Raw genomic sequence first — 17,352 nt, 5'->3', positions numbered from 1 at the left:
CAGGCAGGAGCCCCGCCGAGGGGGGGGGGGCGAGGGGGAGCCGCCGGCCGAGCCGTGAGAAGCGCGGCGGGGAAAACAACGGCAGTGCCAGGTTGCAGGGCGGGCAGCCTGCCCGGCGCTGCGCGGGGAGACAGACCGCCTTTCCCCGCAAAGACAGGGGCGCGCCCCTCCACCGGGGCGGCCCTCCCGGGTCTCCCAAACACCCCCCCGCTGCCGCAGCCCCGTCCCGCCCCGTTTCGCACCTGCTGGGGAAAGGGCTGAGGGTGCACCCGATGGCACCTGCGGTGTATCGATGGTGCAGCTGCACGGGGAGAGGAGTTAAACAGCGCAGCATTGTCTCAGCTACTTCGTACCTTGTCTTTTACAGCAGGCGTTTTACAGCATCGTAACGCTGGAGCAGCGCGTTTACCTACGAGAACGTGTAGAGAGAATATAAAGATATGTTGCTTTTGCTCTTGAAAGGTTTATTGTTACAACTCTGCCGTTTGGGATTAATTGCATGTGATTACCATTCTTGGCACTGGGCGAGCAGGGTTTGTTTTGGGGTGGATTTCTTTTGGTTTTTCATAGCACTTAATAAAGTCAGAATGTAAATACTTTTAATTACTTTCCAAAGTTCACAGCAAAATGGTGTGGACTGGGTAAGGGAATAGCGAGATCCTGCTTTCCTGGTGTGTTGTTTGGCTGACGTTGTCTGAATTAGGTTGCAATCCCCACAGTGGAAGAAGATGTGGTCATTTGAATGTCCCTGACACAGCTGGATGGTGCCAAGGCTGGCTGAGAGCATGCAGCCTCTCTTTTGTATGTGTGTTTCTTTCATTTTTTTCTTTTCTTTTACTTTTCCAGCCTATTCCTCTCCCCTCAGCTCTTCATCTTTCACATTCTACCCATTTCCTAGCAGACTGCCTCTGGTTTCCCACCCCCTTTCCTCCTTGCCCTCCACCCCACACCTTTTCCTCCTAGATGCTCTTTTGCAGGAGCACCAAGCCAAGGCTCCTTCCAGCCTCAGACAGAGCAGGAATTCTTTTGCCTCCTCAGGAGAGAGCAGGTGGAACAGGTTCAGTAATGTGATCATTCCTGACATGGAAGCAACAGTTCTGCCAGAAAAACTCGTAGACCCTTCAATCAGACTTTTGACAGGTCTCCTTACAAGACTTTAAAGTTCCTTGATCTGTCACTATTAGCTGGAGAAAAGAAGTGTTTAAGAATTTTTGTAATTGGGTTAGGACAGTTCATCCTGGGGAGGAAAGTAGGCTTAATCTCAGAAATTGCCAAACTGCACAAAATCCAGCCACCACAGGGTCTGGGATCTTGTCTCCAGGATTGCCCAGCTCCAGGTCTTCTAACAGAAGGTATGGCCGAGCAAACACAGAGTAGTCTGTTCCCATAAAAGACTTAAAGATTTAGGATTTTTTTTGTTGAGTTGATGTTCCTTCTGAAATGCGTTTTAGCATTAGCTATGATCATTCTGGGTAGTTTTCTTTTCCGTACAGATACCCTGTTTTTAATCTTCATACCTTCTTGGATTCCTGCATCCCACAGCAGTGAGCTGGTCAGAAATAAACATTTCTTTTTATCAGCTGTATATCTGCTATCACTTCAATTTCTTCATTCACCACTGTTCTTCTTTCATGACACCATAAAATAAAAAAGCCCCTCATTTATCTTCTCAAGCACATCATTATTTGTCATTTTGCACTTTAATCACCTCTATCCTTCCTAGTCATGAGCTGTCCCTTGGAGTCCGTATGAGCCAGGACAGAATCCATACTGACCATCATGGGCAACCCACAGTTCTTAGAAGACTTTACCAGGACTCTCTGTAATGGCTGCAGACAAGACTTAAAAGACAGCCTGAACTTTAAAGCACCCAGCATGAATGTCCACAGGATGAGACTGAAGGCCTTATGAAGGCTGGAGCACGCACTCTCTAAACTCCAAATCATCAAACGTAGGTTTTACTTTGCTTAGAGGCCTTCAAAGAGCTCAGCACAATAGCAATGAAGAACAAATTTTGGCTTAGTGTAGCATGTCCGGTTTGCCTCTAAGTTTCTTGTGCTGGATCCATTTGCCTTATGGAAATTAAAACCTCTGTAGGCTTCCCCAACAGTGCAGATAAACCCTTTTTAGAAGTCAGAATATCAACTTAGATTCACAAGAGCTCTTGGAGGTTGGAGACTATAGTTAATAGATAAACATGAATTACAATCACAAACTGCTATAATACTGTCAAAATTTTTCTCTTTACCTTTTCCTCAGTTTTCTGAGGAAGCAGAGATTAAAGCCTTCCCAGGCAACTTGTTAGAAGCAATGACTGGCTCACATGTTTACTGGCACAAATAGGGAGAAGACCAAAATCTGCTAGTTAAAGGTTCAGATGCTGCCATTTCCTCTGCTTAATCACACAAGGTGAAGTACTTTGCTGCACTGGAGTTTCATAGGTAATAGCAATAGGAAAGGGGAGTTAAAGAACTTTTCCTACACAGTGGTTCATTGGAGTCTCATGTGATATCATGATTCCTCTACTTGGGCCTTTAAAAAAACCAGCAAGTACTGTAAAACTTGTAGAAAAAACAGGTGAACTATAGTAATAAATATTTCTGATGAGCAGCAGTACCCATTGCTAGCCAGTTTTCCATTGGATGAAAAAATCAATCCTGTGGACTCATATGATGTGAATCTAATTAATTTTGTTTATCTACTTGTACCAGTCTGGACCAGATCATCTCAAATAGCATCTGAACCCACCCCTATTCTGAACTGCCCGCCAAAGCCCAAATGTCCTGTTCTCAAAGAGAACTGAGTTGTGACATGAAGTCAGAACATACCCTGCCCACACTCCAGACATCCGAGCAGCGGAAAAACATCCCCAGTTCAATATTTTCTTCCAAGAATCAAAACATCCCTGCACACAATGACCTTGCAAGGCCGAATGCAGCAGCACCATCTGGTGATGGCTGCACTGAACCTCCTTGCACAGCTCGGTGCCAGGCAGGTCTGCAGGAGCATGGCTTCTCTTCTCTTCCCCAGCAGGAGCTTGGAGACCAGCCTTCAGACGTGGCAAGTTGATTCATTTTGTGCCCTCAAGTGTTCAGGGAGGCTGAGCTCTTCCTAGCGCTTCCTGCCAAGCTGCATGGTTTCCTGAGCAGTTGGCCGATGACACATAGTTGTTCAAGAAACCAACTGAGAAGAATGAACAGATCTCCTGATGTTGCGCCTGAGCAGCAGCATGGCGGATGGCATGCAATGGCAACAGATACAAAATAAAGCACATGAGGCAATACAATCTGAATTACAGGTAAATTACAGGATAAACAAACAGGTAGTAGGCAATCTTACTAATCTTACTAATCTTACCACTCTAGGAGAAGATTTTAGTGTAGTGGTGGAGAACCCCCTGGAAAAAAAGGCTTAGTGCTCACCAACTTAGTGCTCACCAACTATCAAAACCACAAATAGACTATTAGTAATTATTAGAAACAGAACTGAGAACAAAGCCAAAACTGTCACTCAACTGTATATATAATACACCCATACCATTTATATTGTGTGCAACACTGCTTCTCCCTCCATCTCAAAAAATGCAGAGTAGAACTAGAAAAGGCACAGAAAAAGATAACAAAGGTGATCAAAGGCATGAAACATAGTTGTGACGGGAGAGAGACTGCCTAGCTTAAGATTTCTGGGTCTGGGAAAGATTGACTGAAGAGGAAAATGTGAGCGAGATCCGTACAATCATAAACCATATGAGCTGGATGAATGGGAAAGGATTCTTCATTCTTTCCCAGACAAGACCTAAAGGGCACTCACTGAAGTTTTGAGGTAGCAGGTTTAAAACATACAGAAACAAACACCTTTTCCAGAATGCATAGTTATAACATAGAATTCATTGCCAAAAATGGAGGCCTGAAATATAAATAGCCTCATAAAGGGCTAGATATTTATGGAAGATGGACTTACTAGTGGCTACTGACTTCGAGATAAACCCTGGCCCAGGAACTTCTTAAAACACAAATTGCCAGCCAAGAGGATTCAAGAGAGGAAGGACCACTATGCATTTCCCTTATTTCTTGTTCTTTTCTGTTAAAGCATCTTATTTCTTACTCTGAAGCCTCAGTTACTGGCCACTCTTGGGAACCACATGGCGGGGGTTTGATAAACCTAGGAGGGACTCAGTGTGCCTGTTATGTTCCTCTGGATTGTAATTTCCATATCTAAGTAAGAAACCTCAGGAGTGACACCTCTTTAGACTGGCTTAGGCACCATTCCCTGCAGGTGGGTGAATAGCCAAAGACGGGAACAACTCTCCGAGTTTACTCTTGCATTCTTCCTTTAGGTCACAGTAACCTTAAGGATAAGTTTATGCAAGTTCTCTCTTATGTTTTTGGGAGTCTATCTGGAAAACTTGCAATTCGGCTCCACAAACAAAGCCAAAGAGCTTGGCTAAGCCCTGTTGTAAGTTTATGATTTAAGCCTGGCCTCGTCTCACACTACAGCTATACACAAATTAGAGCCCATTCACTCACCATGTAAAAACCTCCACTTCTTTTTCCTTCCAAAGTGTGCATTATTCCCTTCACCAGTAACCTATAATTCTGTAATAATTTAGTATCGTCCCCATTTGGCAAGTTAAGGGCAAATGCTTAAATTGCTCCACTTTAAATTTCTACCAAACACTAGTTACATTCAGAGGTGAGTCTGTAAAGCGATGGAAAACTTTGGCTTTCACAACTACCATTGCAAAAATGCTACTGACATTTCTTGTAAATGGAACTGCAGTTAAATACACTTTAAAAATAGAAAAATTAAAAGAGCTGTAGAGGCTAGTGAAGCAGGAACTAACTCTATTTGGTTCCTCTATTAATTTTAGTCTATTTATACAACTTCCCTTTTATAGTTCTTTCTATAAGAGTGCTTGTTAAACCTCTAAATAATGACAGCTGCTAAAAACTGAATATCCCATGTGTGGAATCATTTGTGGTCGGGGGGGGGGGAGAAAAAAGATCAAATTCCTCTCTAATGATAATAATTACGGGATCAATCCAAAACTCACTGAAGTCAAAAGCAAAGCTGCCACTGATTTAAGCTATACAAGAATAAGCCCTGGTTTGTACGTCTGCTGTTGCTCCTGATTTATTCCAGTGCAAACTAGAAAAAGAGATTTAGCTTAATATCATCTTTTCTTAGTTAGCAAGCATGCTTATTTTCCACTACTAAATTGGAGCTCACTTGATCCTTATTATTTTTTATTTTTTGGAAAACACCAGGTCATTTTATAAAGTGCTGGTATTATAAACTGCAGAATATAGTTTATAAGAGCACTAACTCCTACAAGCTAACCATTACTACAACTAATGGCCTGTTTGTTGTATTAAACTGCTCTCATTTGTCTGGGTCCATTAACAAACACAGTGGTCATTAACTGTTAACAGCAACTCAGTTATTAGATTTTATTACTTAGACAGGAAACACTGGAGAACAAACTGATTGTTTTGGTTTACCGGGGTTTATTTCTTTCCCAGCAGTCTTGCCCTATTATTTATAATTTAGCTCTTCACTTACTCCCAAACATGACTGACACATTCAGAAATGGATTCAAACCATCCATGTAGACAGTCGGTTCACAGGCCAGCCCCTCCTGCCAGCCCCACCTAGCCCAACAAACCTCTCCTTTAAACCAGAGAGCTCCGAGGCACCAGGCACCTGGAGTGGCCTCTGCTTTCCTGATTTTTCTGTATCTTTTTGTTGGGCAGCAGCTTCCACCCACATATATAATAATGGGATTTAAGTAAAAGATACATTAATGTGTGCTAGGAGGCTGTTAAATCTTCTGCTTCATTCATGGTTCTCTCTCTCTAATTCACTAAAATCCAACATTCAAGTTTAAAAATATCTCTCACTTCCTCTTCGTTGGGGCTGATGCATCAAGTAGGGGTGATCGCTTGCTGTCTTGCACAAACACTTAGTACAGATAATTGCAGAGGTCTCTTCTGGCCTTGTGGTTTACAAATAAGCTTAGAGCCACAATCTTGCAAACACTTGTATGTGAGGAATATGACACAGTATTATCAAGATCTGAAAAACCTTCTACATTCTGAATGCTGAAGATCCCTGATGCATACCTTACTTGCTCTGCTTTCTTCACGCTGATTCAGTTCAAAGCGATGGAAAAACAACACCAGTGTCAAATTGTGATGAAGGACTGGCAACGGCTTGTCATGAAAGTGGCTTTCATCAAGCAGTCTGAGCAGTTTTCTTCAACCTGCAGTGCCATGATACACAAATGAGGGAGGAGACACCCAGAAATGTGTTGTTAGTGCTCTTTGGAAACAGGATCTTCCAGACTCCCACCAATCAGTGTTAGACCTGACTGGTGTTGCAAGGCAACTATCAGTACTTCAGAAGTGGAGATATGTGAAGTGACTGTGGTTTACCCTCTGTGGGGATGGGTACATTTAATGAGATTGAAATAAGTCAGTTTCTGAGCTATTGGTCTTTTTCTACTACACTGCAGTTATTAATGGTACTTAGAAGTTCTTCTCTCCTCCTACAAAGGCACAAGGGTACACCTGGTATAAATGATCCTACCTGGTCACTACAGGCTTGGATAAATCAGAAAGACAGGGCCATGACCAGCACAGTGGCACACTGTATCAGTGGCACATATGGTGCTTAACTCTCTGAAGAAGAAAGGCCACACTCCTCCAAATAAAGTGATTCACAATGCGGTATCTGAACGCATTGCCTTGGAGATGCCCCACCAATCCTCTTCTCATTTGGCTTGTGAAATAGGGTCTTATCATGGTTTGATCACACACAAAGTGGTCAAAGGATGGTCATGGAGTGCAAATTTGGCCGAATTACATCAGCCCAGGGCTATCTGCAAACCCATTTGGATGCTATGGCAGCCAATGGATCCGACACGGCATCAAGAGGAAAAGGGTGAGAGATTTTGCTAAGAACAGGCTCAAGACACTGCTAGTTTTTATGATCAGCACAGGTGATTAGAAAGTGCTTCTGTTATCCCTGGGGCAGAGGTTAAAGCCTCTTCTGAATGCCCACGTCTCACATGGTATGTGCATGGGGATGTGTAGTGTTGTGGTGCTGGGGACTCAAAGATATGAGTCAGCTTATCTGCTCCTGCCTATAAACAAGGCACTTCTAATACAACTTCCCTCCTATCAGCTTCTGATAACAACTTCCTTCCTACACTCTTTCCCAAGCTAGCACGTGCTAGCATATTGTGCAATAAAACCAGTTGGACAAGAAATTTGAAAGTATTTAGGAAGCCCAACGATGTGCACATTATGCTATTAAGAAGCGGACACTTGCTAGGAATGGCTCCAGAACATCAGGCATGTATGCGTTCATACGCATACAGTAACAGGGTAGAATAAAAAGAGCATCTCTGCCTCTTTCAGCTCCTCGAACAGCTCAGAACATAATAAATCCCAGGATTTTCCATGAACAGCAGGACTGTTCAAACACAGAGGAGACCCCACAGTCTTTGCTTTACATACAGAAAGGAGATGCCAGAGCTGTGATCTAGATCCTTGTTACAAAAAGGCTGAGCACCCCATTCCCCGCTCTTGCATGAGATACTGTGCCACTGTACTAACCTCCCTCTCCTGTTTCCTCTCCTTCTCCCTCAGGCTCCTCTTGCAGAAATGGGTCTTTCTAACAAAGTCACTGTGCACTTCATGCAGCATGTTATTCCTTCTTTTTGCTCCCACTGAATCATTTTTCTTTCCCCAAGGATTTGGGTGTTAGCTCAGCAAAGGAAGAGATCCTGCCACAGCAACTGAAGAGCACATTATGATTGTGGTGCGGCTGACACCCCTGAGGGATGTGGTGCCATCCAGAGGGACCTGGACAAGCTCGACTAGTGGGCCCATGTGAACCTCATGAGGTTCAACAAGGCCAAGTGCAAGGTCCTGCGCCTGGGTCAGGGCAACCCCCCGTATCAATACAGCCTAGGGGATGAAGGGATTGAGAGCAGCCCTGCCAAGAAGGACTTGGGAGTACTGGTGGATGAAAAGCTGGACATGACCCAGCAATGTGTGCTCGCAGCCCAGAAAGCCAACTGTATCCTGGGCTGCATCAAAAGAAGCGTGGCCAGTGGGTCAAGGGAGGGGATTCTGCCCCTCTACTCCACTCTCGTGAGACCCCACCTGGAGCATTGCATCCAGCTCTGGAGCCCTCAGCACAGGAAGGACATGGACCTGTTGGAGCGGGGCCAGAGGAGGGCCATGAAGATGATCAGAGGGATGGAACACCTCTCCTATGAGGATAGGCTGAGAGAGTTGGGGTTGTTCAGCCTGGAGAAGACAAGGCTCTGGGGAGACCTTATTGCAGCCTTTCAGTACTTAAAGGGGGCTTATAAGAAAGATGGGGACAGACATTTTAGCAGGGCCTCTTGTGGTAGGACAAGGGGTAGTGGTTTTAAACTAAAGGAGGGTAGATTCAGACTAGATATAAGGAAGACATTTTTTATAATGAGGGTGGTGAAACACTGGAGCAGGTTGCCCAGAGAAGTGGTAGAAGATGCCCCATCCCTGGAAACCTTCAAGGTCAGGTTGGATGGGGCTCTGAGCAACCTGATCTAGTTGAAGATGTCTGTACTCATTGCAGGAGCGGTTGGACTAGATGACCTTTAAAGGTCCCTTTCAACCCAAACTATTCTATGATTCTGTGATTTGCCAGTGCACCCAGCCACAGCACACTGACAGGCTGATGCTTCCATTTGTGAAATACCTTTGTTTATACTCTCCATACTACTCTGGTCAGGAGCTGCTGCCTAAGACAAGTTGATGAGCCATAGATGCATGTGGTAAGAGCTTCACATTCAGCTTATTTTAAAAGAAAGTGAATTAGGAAATTATGTTAAAATTCAGAGGGGAGAGTCAGGCCAGGGCCCGTCACTGCAACAGTATGTAGCTTTATTTCAGATCAAGGAGACTTAGCCCCTATGTTCCCAATCAGAGAAGCAAGATTTTAGCGAGGATGAGCACTCAGCTTTCAAACCTGTGGTTCCCTTGTCTCTGTAGCACACACCTGATCAGCCATAGATGCACATCTCTGAGGTAAACGATGCCAAGATACTCTGGATCAACAGGACAGACTCCCAGCTGCACTAGACCTTGTGCAGGTGTCAACACAATGTCTCTGGGAGAGGAACTCTGCTGGCTATGGAGAGCTGGGGGCTGCGTTGCTGAGGAGATTCTGAGAAGTTTGGCAGGCAGCTCCAAGGACTGCCATGCTCTGGTCCTGAGGAGACAAAGCGACACCCCTGTCTGCTTGCATTGAGTGAAGAATAATCTCTGTGAGAAATCAGCATGAGCTGTGCCCACCTGCCTCGTCCTCATGGCAGAGTCTGAAACTGATGCAGGTGAAACAGCAAGTGATGGCAAGCTTGGTAAACAAAACCACTGCAGTGGTTGCCAGAGATCTGTTTAAGAACTAGCACTCCAAATGTTGCCCAGAAACATTTATCTAATATGAATATTGCTCTTTAAGAAGTAAGACTGAACTATGACCTGTGCTAAAACAATAGTAGATATTGTTTAACAGTAGTAGTAGGCTAAAGAGGAGAGAAAAAGAAATGTATTAATGTTATGGGACTATTATGACTACATGTTGCAGACTCATTATATTTGCTAGTAATACCTAACTGAGTTGACTCCTTCAACACTGGCAAAGGATCAGTAAGCCCTCAAAGTTCTTTTTTTGGTCAAGACTTAGCCTGATTTTTCAGTTTCCTGCCATGTCATTCATTGAATTCCTTTTCCTCATTAAAAAAAGTCCCACCTGCTGAGAACTGGACATTCTTTTCTTCATCTCAAGTGCTGCACTCTGTTCCACTGACATGCAGGAGTTCACCAATAATCTCTATTTATCTGTATATTTTCTAGTAACCACAAGAGCTATCGTCTTTAAGACCTATAGAGCAGATGGAAGTTGAAAAACCAGCAGGAAAGGGTTAGAATGAATGCAGTTAAAAGTATACTGAGGTGAGTGTACTATAGAGAAGATAATGATGATGAAGAATGCTCAACGGGAGAAGGGAACAATGGCCTGGACTAGGTGACTAGAAGAAAAAGAAACACATAGGAGGTATTAGGCATTATTAACCTAAATGCTACATGAGCAACATTGATCTTTATTCTTCAGTGCATTACAAAGAACTCTCCTCTTGGTTCAGAACCAAACCCCAAAACATCCCCCAGCATACGATTACAGTGCACTCTGGCATATGCTGTGCATTACAGGTATCTCTGTTTCTGCCTTAATCATTACTGATAGGAAGTAAACATGCTGTGTATGCACTTTTACTGAGATCTTGAAAATCTCAATAAATCATAAGAACTCTGGGATACCAAGATGCCATCCCAAGTACTCATTGAAACAAACTGTTAGATTCCTGATTACTTAAAATAACAACTCTGCTGGTGCACGCCTATGAGTAAAAGTTACCTGCATGTCCCCATCCTCACTGCATGTTGGTTACCACAGTGATACTATCCCCTTCTTTTGAATCAGAGTGTAGGCTCAGCCACTAAATACCAGCGTAGGCTTGAGCACAGTCCTCTCTCACATATCACACCGAGAAATTCTGAGATGTCCATGAAGAAACAGGGACCTCCTGTCAGGACCTCTCCATACATCCCATTTCTGCCCCAAACTCTGCACACAGGCAGCATACTGTACACAGATGGATGCTCTTGCTGAGCTGCAACTCAGTCTGAATAAATAAGCAGGGGGAAAAAGGAATAACTCAGGATTGGTCTAAAACTTCAAGGCCTTGCTCCAAAATCTTAGAGCTTATAAAACATTTAGAAACCAGAAGGTACAGCCACACTGCACAAGAGAAAGCACCTCCACATACACAGCACTGCATCAGACAGAAACTCTTAAGTGCAGAGCTATGAAAACCAGGTTTTCTTCTCTTATCAAAGGCCTCTAGATGGAGCTACCTCTTCTGTTTTCAAACCAAGCAACTGCTAGTGAAGTACTGCCAGCCATAAAGCAAGGCAAAAGAAATATAAATCCTATGTAAGGGAAGGAAGCTTAGGCATTTGCAACGATGTACATGGGAGCATCATTTTGCATGCACGTTGTGCTGTTGTTAGATACTCTAAGCTTTTTCATAATCTTTCAAGAAACCAGCTGTGTTGCCAATGCCTTTGTATTCCTTAAAAAAGTCACCCCTTCCAGAAGAGTAATGTTTGGGAGTGAAAAGAGAGTCAAACCGGACTGCAGACTGCTGCGATTTGAATGTAAACAACATGCCAGATTCCCAGCTGGATAGATCAACCAGACCAATTTATCTCAGTAGTGTGGCACTGATGTACAGAAGCCTGGGAGCTGAGCTCAGTGCTGGACTAGGTCCCTTTGAAGAGGGAAGTAATGCAAAAGTTGGGACACCAAAGAATTCCTTTGCCTCCCATGATGGGGGGCTTCATTTCTGGAAGGCCTATCCCTTCCATGGACAACTGTAGCAATTTTTCCAGCAGGGCCAACCAGTCTGAAGAGAACTGACTGTGCAAGTGTCACACTCAGCCTGCGTGGTCCCATAAGCCTGGAGAACAAGCCTTGAGGGTACCACCATGCCAGCGCTGTGGGCAGACAGGAGGAAATACAAACGACGTTTTGTCCCTCTTTGCACTGCACTCTTCCCACCAGGCCTGAGAACCACAAAGCCCTTACTTTGGAAGAATTAAGGCAACATACGTCTCCCTTTAAACATCACCCCAAAACCCACCAACACCCTCTCACCCTTGCACAGGGTGAAGAGCACAGACGGGCAGGGTCCAGAGTCAGCACTTCATGTCCCCTTATTTCTCATCGGCCCTAAAAAAGCCCCTGGGAAGGCAGGGCATCCCTGCCCTCCCTCGGCAGCCGCTGTTTCCCTGCTGCCGGCGCCTGTTCCTCTAGAGGGTCCCCTCACCCCGCCGTGGTGCCGGGCAGGGAGCTCTGCTGAGTGCTGCTCCTAATGAAACCTGAAGGCCAGGCCCAGGAAAGTAAAAATCAAACTTTACAGAAAAGCATGCTGTAATTTTATGATGCGCTTTAATTTGATTCTGTTTAGTTAGAGCAGCCCCCTGGGCAGGCTGGGACTGCACTGTGCAGCATACGGCTGTGCTTTCAACTAACAGCTCCAGCCTCTTCCAAGGATGTAAATGTTAAAGCCTCCTGTGCAATCAAAGCTGAAAAGCACTCTGAGGAGTAAATGAAAAAAAACAGGAGGCCCTCAGGAGCTCACATTTAAAATACATATTTAATCTTATTAAAGGGATAAGAGCAAAAATGTTCAGATCTCTAATATCATTTGCATTATAGCAGTGCCTGAGGGGAGTCAGATAAGCATAGGACTGCCCTATGCTAAGAACTGGACAAACACCTAGTAAGGAGCACACAGCTTGTCCCACATAATTTGCAATCAAAACATACAAGGCATAAAGGAAGAAGGAAAACAGACCAAAGAGGGAAAAAGTGGTGGCCTGAGACTACCCTGCAGATGGGACAGAGCCAGGAGCAGGACCTAGGTCACCCAGTTCCCCTACCAGGGTCTTCCTCCTTGGCTTACACTGTCTCAAATGCCGTATGTTCACAGCATGCCCTGGTTTCGCTGTGGTTTGTTTTTTCCGGCTAGGTTACAAACACGGATGCACAGCTCTTCTGAAAGCCAGGTCCCCTGCAGTCCAGTTTCAGCAGGTCACAGGAAAGACCTAGCATGAGTAAACATTAGCCTAAACTGCGACCCAGCGAAAAGAACCAAATATTTGGAAATGCCACCTATTTTCATGTTGATAGAAAATACACACAGCACTTCAAGCTCTGCCTGTTCCAATACCTTCCATATCACTGGAGATTGGTGGCTAAGTCTGCACCTGGCATATTCCAAGGGAAGCTCAGAAGGATTTAGTGAGCAGTTTGGCTCACATAACTGGCTATGCTAATGGTCAATTTTTCATCCAGGTTAGGGATATCATCCTGGAATTCATACAACTCCATCTCACTTCCATGGGAAGAGACAAGTCTTGGCTACAGCGAGCAAACTCCCTACCCTCGTTCTGCTCCATATTGGTGCAAGAGCTGGTTTGCTTGGTTTGCTTTCTACTAAACAGGGATCTTTCATTTACATTCTTACACTGGAAACTGCAGGAAGAATTTCCTCTCAGGTTCGTTCCACTAGCACTCACTTTCCAACAGTTCCTTCCCTACTCACAGCTCTTTAGATGCCAGTGAAGGTGGAATATGGAAGGTGGACGCTATGTGGATCAGATAGGACAGTATATCCCCAGCATAGAATAGATCAGGGGAAAAAATACACAACTTTGTATATCCTAAAATAACCCAACAGCATCAAACAAATGAAAATGTCAGCTTATGTGACTATTTGGAATTGCTCCAGGGTGTCACCGATGATCAAATTATGAAAGAAAATGTTAAGATATGTAACATTCACAGCAAACAGAGTAGAAGAATCATTAACTGGTAGGGCAGCAGAGAATTGTCTATCAAAATGGATTGAAACATTCCACCAAAACAAAGCCCTCTGGTGGGAAAGGTGCTGGTTTCCACACAGCTCCCAGAGGGAACGTTGGCTTGGCCCAGGATGGAATTTTGGTCAGCGTTAGAGACAGGTCAGCAGACAAGGCACTCTCATGGGATGTGGCACAGCAAGGTGTAACTCCTAGGTTTGCAAAAGGACTTGAACTTGGGTCTTCAACATCTCTAGGGATTGCCCTAACCACAGGGCTGTTTGCTATTTTGGTACCAGCTCTCTTATTCAAGAAGCGTTTTTGTAGTGAAAGGAGAAAAGGAAAAAACCCTGAGTTAATAACAGAAAAAAGTTTTCTTCAGAGGGCTGAAAAATTATTTGCTTCCCCATACTAATTACTTAGAATCTACCTTACATGACTGAAACTGTCTCTAATCTCTAAAGAGAAAGTGGGATGGAAGGAATTTTTGTGAGCTGAGCACTACCGGACCTGATTTGAGAGCCAGGAAAACCTGTATGCAGGTACTTGCATCTGTCCTTACTGCAGATTGAAACCCCATTGACATTGCTGGGGAACTTTCCTGTCTGAAAAAGGGATATAAGGATCCATCCTGCAACATTAAATGTGACTGTTATAAAACTTGTCCAGATAGAGTTGGTCGTTCATTTTTCATTCACACGTTTTTTCTCCTTTCTTTTTTTTCTGGGAGGGGGAGAAGGGGGAATAAACCGTGACCGATTTCTCACATAAAATTATATGATGTGGTTTTGACTAATATGAACATTTCTGATATATGTGTCTATGCAGTGCTGCCTGTAAAACATTTTAGAAGCCTTGTGCACAAGATGTGTTCTGATATAGATGGATTATACACGAACAAGCAGTGCAAGGAATGCACACTCACACACTGCCCAAAACCCCCATGAGTTGGTAGATATCAAAACCAGAACCGGAAATTCCCTTTTGGAAGCCTTACATATGTGCTTGGAGCTCTCTCCCTGCATTCGATCGACTGATTTAGAAAATGAATAGCAGATGAATGACTGTCATTGCCCTGCTGATTTTGACAGTGGCTGCACCCTTCTGGCAATCAATGTTTTTTAATGGAAAACACCATGTTTTCAACTGGATTGCGTAGCTACATTTTGGCATTCTGTTTATGACAGATAATTATTTCTTATTGAAACCTTAGTGGTCCATAGCATCAACTTCATTCTAATTACCAAGGCAGCCAAGGAACAGTTTTCTCCATGTATAGATTATTTGTAAGACTATAACCAGAAAGAAAGCCATGAGTGACTAGGCCAGTAAACAGTGCAGTTTGCTGACTAGTGTTTGTTTTATAGCCTTTGGCACGTCTTGATATGTACATAATAATAGTTCTTAACCCATAAATAATATTTTACAGAGGTCACACTATAGTTATTTAAGTTCAGGGGTTTATTTCCCAGAACACTAAGTAGCTGTGAATGAATTATGTTTAGTCTGATCTGCCACAGAAGGGTCATAAACTTATAAGTTGTAGCAAACCATGGAATATTACTCCTGTATGTCAGGCAAACTGTAAATGTAAAAGAATAATGCTTGATAAGGGGAAAGTCTTTTTATTTTGTTAAAGTAATATATGTTCCTAGGGAAAGACTATAAAAATTCATGTTAACTTAAGTGACAATTTGGGCAATCTCTGCACATACAGCTTGTGAATTCTGCTTGCTACACAGGACTCTCTCTGCATGTCTGCGAGGCTACAAACTCCATTCTGAGCAGGCAATCTTTTTCTTTCTTGGCTCTCTTTGGCTTACCGTGTCCCAGAATCCACAGGAGGTGATGAGAGAAACTTTTGTGCCTTTGCATAGGGCTAATAAAAAAAGGGGTCATTAAACATTCCCGGTAGCCTGTTCAACTGCAACACTCTTGGACAAAGAGAAGGCTACTACCTCATTTACGAAGTCTGATAAACAAGTAAGGGACAGGGAGGGAAGAGAACTAAGCTGCTGATCATCAAGTAGGGACTTTGATGACTTCGGAGGCTGCTGGGGGGTCACCTGGCAAGGAAGGGTATAGCAGAAAGCAGTGGCGGGGAATTGAACACGAAGAGACCAAAGGGACTGTACGTTCTGGGAAAGATGCTGTGTCCAGGAAAAAGGAGATGGGGGCATGCTTTTCTAACAGAAGGATATTTGTTAACTGCAAGACCAGCTGAGATAAAGAAATCGAGCCGAAGAGGAGTGGAAAAAGCTCCCAGGTCCTGAAGAGAAGACATAGGCAGTCAAAGTAAGAAAGAGGCAGACCTGCAAGAACTCTGCCTTGATCCCAAAGAACACACAAAAATGAGGAAAGCAGGGAAATGCGTCTGAGCCTGTATGGTTTTGGTGTTGATTATAGTAATGACTTCAAAGCAATAACTGAATTTAGAACCTGCTGCAAAACCTGAGTTTCTGTGTGCTTCTACCATCCCTTGTCCCCAAAGCAGTGAACTGCAAGGTTAGAGCCCTAGGAAAGGGTGGTTTTAGGCAAGAAGAAAGAAAAACACTGGTCCTGAGGCTGTTCATGTGCTGGACTAATTAGGAGACTGGAACATCTTTCCTATGAGGAAAGGCTGAGGGACTTGGGTCTTTTTAGGCTGGAGAAGAGAAGACCGAGGGGGGATCTTATTAATGCTTATAAATGCTTAAGGGGTGGGTGCCAGGAGGATGGGGCCAGTCTTTTTTCAGTGGTGCCCAGTGACAGGACAAGAGGTAACTGGCACAAACTTGGTCATAGGAAGTTCCACCTAAACATGAGGAGGAACTTCTTTACTTTGAGGGTGGCAGAGCACCGGAACAGGCTGCCCAGAGAGGTTGTGGAGTCTCCTTCTCTGGAGATATTCAAAACTCGCCTGCACGCATTGCTGTGCAATCTGCTGTAGGTGAACCTGCTCTGGCGGGGGGGTTAGACTAGATGATCTCCAGAGGTCCCTTCCAACCCCTGTCATTCTGTGATTCTGTGACCGGTAACTCCCATTTCAGGGAAGAGGTAACGGATCCTGCACTGGGGTTACGCCCAGGACAGAGCCCCCACTGCCAGCTAATCTGAAGGAAGGATGTGGGAGAGCCAGCTCACTGCATACAGGCTCACACCCATGGCAGCTTGCACACCTGAGTCCATGCCATGCTTCTCTTCCCCGGGGCCTGCCCTGTCTCACCAGTGACAGGTACAGCACTGTGCTATCCCCACTTTTTTGTTACCAGATAAGCTGGAGAAAGCTGAGGGCTCCTAAAAATCTGAAAAGTTTCATGGGTGACCTTTAAGGAATGCCTTACTGAGGCAGTGACTACTTCCCAAAACAGAAATAAAGTATGAACCAAGAGGATCAACAATGAAGATTGGATCATTCTGGTTCTCCAAAATTTTCCTACACCAACCACTTTGCTCCCACTGTCTGCAGGGGGCCTTGCTGTGAAATTCTAGCCATCCTGGAGACTTTTAAGAAGAGGAGATAAATAAAAACAAAGCACAAAGTCACCAGCTGCATTTTTCAAGTTTGCGCTCCTACTGCTGGATGCTTAAATCCAGGATTAGCTGTTGTGAGAGTGCTGTGGCATGATGAGACAGGACCTAGTTCACCACCCAGCTGAGCCCTCTGTTATTTGCAAGTTGTGTTAATGTTCTAGCACTTCCTTCTATACAGAATCAGTCCTGCCTAAATGAATACTTGCATACCAATGGGGGAGATTTTTAAAGTAAAAATATGACTGAATTGTTGAGTTCCCACTGAAAGCCAGCAGGACGTGCATGCCTAACTTGTTCATTTACCTTGAAAAACTCCAATGAATATTACTTTGAAATTCATTAACTATTAAAAAGA

This window comes from Gavia stellata, chromosome 7, assembly GCF_030936135.1.
Source record: "Gavia stellata isolate bGavSte3 chromosome 7, bGavSte3.hap2, whole genome shotgun sequence".
NCBI lineage: Eukaryota > Metazoa > Chordata > Aves > Gaviiformes > Gaviidae > Gavia > Gavia stellata.
The sequence above is the reverse complement of the archived record's forward strand: the minus strand, read 5'-3'. Positions refer to the sequence as shown.